The sequence below is a fragment of the Stegodyphus dumicola genome, chromosome 2, assembly GCF_044657685.1.
Source record: "Stegodyphus dumicola isolate Sdum_Otavi_A_Nest chromosome 2, ASM4465768v1".
In the NCBI taxonomy this organism is placed as follows: Eukaryota; Metazoa; Arthropoda; class Arachnida; order Araneae; family Eresidae; genus Stegodyphus; species Stegodyphus dumicola.
The window spans coordinates 135,926,459-135,933,213 of NC_140769.1; the positions used below are offsets into that span (position 1 = coordinate 135,926,459).

Genomic DNA, 6,755 nt, shown 5'->3' on the forward strand with positions numbered 1-6,755 from the left:
AAAGGCCATGACTTCATGATCAGATTATTCTCATCAGAGACGTACAAAAGCACAAAGGCTGCAGTGTTTGTGCAACCTTTGTTTAACAAAGCATTTCTAACCCGGACGGGTTTCGAGAAGTTAAGAACAACTCTTACGTCAAGCATTTGTTCATTTTATTACAGGGTATTTTTCTTCACACAAATGAATGAAAATTCGCGACTTTTCAGAATAATATGATATTCTTTATTTAATTGGGCTTAGTAATTCAACGACACTCAATCGCTCTGTACATAATGCTTCGGAATGCCCAGCGGCGGTAAGATAGCTTGCCAGCAAAGCGGATTTCCGGTTGCTAGAATGTGAGAAGGAAAGGCAGGGTTGCCAGATTGTAGGCGAAATAGGCCATTTGTCGAAAAAATATTGGGGATATGCTATAGACGGATCGAGAACATTCTAGAACGCATTCTAAGCGGTTTTCCCAAGAATGTTCTCCAAAACAGGTCAAAAGCTATATAAACCTTGCCTGTACGCGGATTAGCAGTTTATCGTGAAGAGTATCTTGAGTACGTTGAGTTCAGTAGTAGTGCCTTGAGCTGCGAGAGCGATTGACCGAGTCGGGAGCTGTGCTTTAGTGCTTTGCCATTAAGCTGTCTTCACCGTTACAGCCTGAAGGCTGTATTGCTGCTTGTTTCAGCGTGTTTCTTGTAGTTTTTTGACGACTATAAACGTCGGAACTATCCTGTGTAATACTGAGGAGTAAACTGTGTTTTTATTTTTCATCAAGTGTTGTCATCAATCACTCCAAATCCAAGAACCCGTAGAACGTAACAATAATGAAAACTGAGACCTACTAATTCACACATATCATAAAAAAAGACTAGAAAATATTTTAAGAAGAAAATTAGAGACCTCAGGCTCGTAAACAGTTGCGACTCAAGTTAAACTGAGACCGAGGTGTTTTATAGGATATAGGCTAGGGGTTGCCACATTTTTTCTTGAAATTAATGTGTAGTTTCGCTTTCATCTGTTTATATTGAAGTTAATATATACTGAAAGCTTTTATGTATATTTCGTTTTTTGATTTCTTTTCTTTCTTTTATTTTCATTTAAATTTTCTTCAAGCGGAAATTTACATTTAAAATTTTTCTTGCTTTTAATATTTTACGTTTGAAAAAGAAATGCAGAAGTAAAATCCAGTGCATTAATAAACTGATTATATTTCCACGAGACAAAAAGGGACACCTGACTGGGACAAATGGAACGAGGGTGATCATGACCAAAGAAAAATGCCAGAAAACGACATAAATTTATGTTTTAGGACATAAATATGTTGAACCCTTCATTAAGTTTTCGTAACAAAATCCGTATGAGGTTTAGATACACTCAAAGAACGTATCTCACCTCTACAAATATTTCTTTGATGGAGTTACCCAACAGTTTAGTCTTTTCACCCTTTATCACAAACATTTTGCATTCCATGACGCAGTTTTGTATCAAAATTTAGAAGAGCTTTTATTGTCTGAATTCTTAACCTAATTTTCTTTTTGGTCACATATTATTTATAACCAAAAATATTCTTTGAACAGGTGCTATATTTTCACATCACAAAAAATCTTCAGAACAATTTTGCTATGCTACTGTATTACGAGGTTCGCTTTTGTGTGACGTCATTGATTCCTCGCCTGCGCAAAAACCACTAATTTAACTCTTCGTTTCCTCCACTTGTATCAGTAAGTGACGTCAGCATTGGGAAGAGCCTAGCCTTGTTTGTCTACTGACCTTGCAAATTTGAACTCATCTGTCATATAAAAGAATATTCTGTTATTCCAGAGTTATTCATTTGCCTCACAATTTTTATAATACTTTCGCTTCTGAAGGTATCGCTACTAATCCAATGGCATTCACTACATTGATATACGATGGCAGGTTATGAGCAATAATTTATGATTTCCTCATAAAAGCATATTTATAACTTTCCTCAAAATGGGAACAAAGCTTTCATTTTCATGAAAACAACGTAACGGCTCGGAAATGTCGAGAAAACTAGATTATTCCGTTGTTCAAAGTGGTATGAACGGCCCGCTCAGTTTGAGTGGCATTTTAATCTTATGCAGTGGCAAACACTTAATTTTACAAAATGGGAGGCATATATACTATTTCTATTTCAGATATAAGCTATTTTCTCCCTCCTTTCTGCATGCCTCTGTGGTGTAACGGTAGCACACTCGGCGCGTATTGGAGAGATCCAGGTTCGAGCCCCGGCGCGGGCACTTCTGATTATATTTGAGATTTAATCATTTTATTACTAATGAATAAACTAAGCGATAGAAAAGCAATAAATTAATTTCTTTATCATTTAAATGTTTATTTTAACTTTTTCTTAAAGCATCTAGTTGATATAAAATGAAATAACAAAATACACGTAAAAATTTAATTTGTAATACACATTAGTAATTTTTATTACACCTTCATAATGGGAAATACTGCAAATCAAGATATCCAACTATGCTTTTAGTCTGAATTTAATGATTTCGAATAACAAAATACTTTTGCATTTTTATTCTATCTGTATTTATGTGAATACACAGGATGTTTCAGCTAATCGGTTACAAACTTTCAGGAGAGATAGAGTACATCCATACGGTGGAAAATTACATAGCAATGCATGGTCGGAAAATCTTTCCTGACGCGGTAGTGACAACACGAATTACAAGAAAGTAAGGAAACGAACAGGGTGAGACAATATATTTATTATGCTTAGTACAGCAGAAATCAAGAAACAAGAACAAAAACAGACAATGAGCTGGCAAACAAAGAAGGCGTTCGAAATTAAAAATCCAGGACCGTGATGCACACCTCACATCTCCGGTGTATGGAAGATCTGATGTTTTGGAAAATACCAGGCGTACTCCGAATTTTCCCAGCAGCTGCCACGATGGGTGCAACAAGTTCCTGTGTTGTCATTACCGCACCAGGAAGACTTTTCCGACCATGCATTGTTGTGTGTTTTTCCATGGTCTAGGTGTACTCTATCTCTCCTGGAAGTTTTAACCGATTTACTGAAACACTCTGTATATATTATTTTTTCGTATGTTCACCAATTAATTACAGCAACATATTTTCATTCATTAGCCGAAAATGTTTAGGAAATAGTTTATTATTGTTACGGATTTTGTATTTAATTTGCTATATTTAGGAGAATTACGATTTAAATTGTCTTATGTCCCCGTGCAATGCAGCACGATACTTACTCGAAGAGAAAGCTTCTAACTATTCTAACTTGGATGGCTGTAGGTATCGTTGTTCTGTCACAATACGAGAAAAATGCATACATTTATGCAGATTCTTCATCATTTAATTTCTTTAAATATAATACATGGCGATGATATTGGGTGGCAACAATTTGAAAAGTGAAACAACGCTTGTAATGAATCAACGCAAAATGTCAAAACGAAATTAATAGTCCTTCTGAGCAAATTGGCCCTTTGGTCTAAAAACTTGTGATTGTCTGAGAATTGTTGCCACTTTCCAAAGCACCATCTAGTGTCTGTGCCTGAAAGATTGGCGGGGAGGGTGTAATTATTGGCGACAAAAGTGAATCCGCATTCATCTTAAGTTCGTGTGTTAGGTCACGCATACAAGTTAAACGACCAATTATTCTGCTTTTGGCGATATTATATTATAGGCTGAAATAAAAAGGCAGTTTTAAATTTCGCTTGCACATGCATTTTCAATCTTGCCTGAAATTTTGTAATAAAATCTTTTCTCTGAGCTTATTTATTTTTACTTACTTGTTATAGACGCAATAAAATTTTTTCTCTTAGCTTAGTAACGAATCGACTTTATTCGGAAATATACAGCATTTAATATTAAAAAAAGCCGCATTGGAACAGCGTAATTTATATCTTCCAGCCTCATTTGTAATCCCTTTTAATTGATGTCGTTCTGCGATGCACCAATCTGCGCTTGCTAACGAGACGACGTGTTTCTAATTTACAGAAGAAGTTGCCAGGGGATAAAAAACGCAAAAGGGATCTAAGAAGACTACGATCGGCTGCCGCTTTTAATCAGCGGGCACACTTTTAACGGAGGCAGAAACTTTTTGCAATTTGACGTCGTTCTGAGATCTAATGACTCCTCGCTTAGTTTTCGCACAATATGGCCATTCACCGACAAAAGGAATGCAAATGATAGGAAAAAAACCTCTTTCTGATATGATCGATGGTGGCTTCGTAATTGGAAGCAGTTTTCTCCTTCCTTTATTATCAGAATTTGAGTATCGAGCATTTTTTGAAAGTTTGACAGCCCTTCGATATTAAACGTTTCTTTTAAGTAGAAATGTTGCACCAAAAATTAAAACCAGTCGCTTATTCATAAGGAGTCTATGTATAATGTATAAATGAACCGATCTTTGCTAAAAAAGATTATTCACAAAACAATCGGACTAAACAATTTGAACGGAGGTTTGAATATAGCAAACGGGCTGGCTGCAGGGTAGTTTTCCTGTCTTTTCACACATGTAACGTGTATCCGAGCCAATATCCCTTAGCAAGTTCTCCACGAAGACATCCCTTCCCTAAGACAGATATTCCTCAAAGCTTTTCCCTAATCACATGAATTCTCCATTAAAAGAAGGCTTGCCATTAAAAAGCTTAGTAAGTCAGAAAAATGCTTAAAAAATTGAAAAAATAAATCAAAACGATTTAAACATATTGCTCTTAAGTTTCTTATTTATATTACTGCTTAACAATTATGACATTTTAAATGTAAATATTTGCTTTAATTCACCTACTTTAAAAATTAATTCCCGAAAGTTAAAGATACTTAACCTGAAATCTCATACTTAAATGAGAGCTATTCAGACTTGCAGTGGCAAACAGCAGAGAGAGAGAAAAAAAATTTAATTTAATTTAAAAGGGGGAAAATAAGTTTTTAGAATCTGATAATACCAGAAATAGGAGTTTTAAAAAAGATGCGTGGACCCAACTGGGTTGCACTGGAATATAAAAGACAATGAGTTAACAATGAGTTAATTTCAAAAAGAAAACCATAGGTTATGATATCCTCAGTTTTGGAAAATCTAGTTAACCATATATTAAAATGAGAGAAGAAAAATAGAAAAATAAAGACATGTGATAAACTCGTAGTGAACTTATTTTAAAAAACTGAACTGGAATTTAATATTATTTACTTATATTAATTTCTAATTTGTTATTATTATACCTTCTTCGAAGAACGTATAATAATAACGTTTATACTTATGAAAACCATGTGATGATGTCGAAAGAGTTAAGCCGAAATGTAGTGGTAACATTTCTGGTAGCGAGTGTGTTATTTTAGCCAGGTTCCTCCATAATCATATGTTTACAACTATTTTAGTATCATTTTATCAGTGATGATGCTAGAGCAATAATATTGCCGTGATAATGTTGTAGAGACATTAGGTTATTTTTTTAATGCAGGAAAGAAATGTCTTTGCATGGACTCAAACCACGGACCTCTCGAATACGCGCCGAGTGTGCTGATCACTACACTCCGAAAGCATGCTGAGAAGGCAGAAGAAATACCTTATATATACTCCTTCTTTTAAAGGGCAGCCGGGGATTACGGGACCCAATTTCCAAATCCTGGTAAGGGATAAGTGATAAGTGACGGAGGACATGGGCACTGTCCCTTTACCATAACGGCTGATCAGTACAGCACCACGTCCACCATTATCTAGAGCAGGCCAAATGGTCACTGTCATATTTACTGTAGAGATTTTATCCTTGCTCATTTACATTAAACTTGTATTTACACGTTATGCTTATGTATACGTCTGTACATTTTAACATATACATCTTATCCTCACATTTGCACAATTGACTGTCTGCTCTTATACATGTGAGAATTATTATGACAATAGGCTGTGTCTACATCTGCTGTACATAGGTATTGGAGATGATATGCACGGATTATTCTGCAGCACAGTGTACATCTTTGCCTCGCATTGCACATTTGACTGATTGCATTTATGCATATGAGAATTATTATGTCTATAGGCATGTTAAGGAGAATAATCAACCATTATTTTTAGTTCGGGCGCCATTGTAGAAGCATTACGTATTTTTGAAGCAGGTAAGACGAAAAATGAGCAACGCCTTCGCCGGGAATCGAACCACGGACCTCTGGAATGCGCGCCCAGCGTGCTGACCACTACACTACGAAGGCATTCTAAAAAGGTGGGAGAAATGCCTTATAATGTACTCTGCTCCATGCCACTGCTTGTTGCTCTATGCCACTTAAAGTTATTTGTCTATAGCAGGACTCATTAAAACGATCTGATCTGTTGCTGAGCGTACTCAGATTGATAGCACAGAGAGAAGGGAGCGTGGTAGCCACCAAAAGTGGTGCCGGGTTAATGGAGACGGGCGGCCAAAACCATGGAGGTAAAATAGTGTCACTTGTGCTTCCCCTTCTCCTGTTTCCCCCATCGACTGTACCATTTTCGGTGACTGCCACACATTCATGATCTCACCAGTGGAATGAGTGCCCTTTTCATATATGTTTCCGCTACGCGGGAATGGACGTCGAAAGGGACATTTCTCAGAAGCCGCACAGTTCCACGAAACCTACGTAGCTACGTTACCATTTTCGCCTATTAAACAGACTTGAAAGCCAAACAGTTAACGATTGTCGCTCAGCTTGGGATCACGTGATCCTTCAGAAGCAGAACTTTCGTCTGATTGGTTGATCTCTACCCAGGAAAAAGCTGCAGACGGAACATTTTCGGC

At 36.6% G+C, this 6,755-nt stretch overlaps 1 non-coding gene across 1 annotated transcript; it reads right to left on the bottom strand.

Moving 5' to 3' along the window:
* Positions 1–6,119: 6,119 nt before the first annotated feature.
* TRNAA-CGC (transfer RNA alanine (anticodon CGC)) lies at positions 6,120–6,192 on the bottom strand. Its single transcript has one exon. It is a non-coding gene; the product is annotated as a tRNA-Ala (tRNA).
* Between the last annotated feature and the right edge of the window lie 563 nt (positions 6,193–6,755).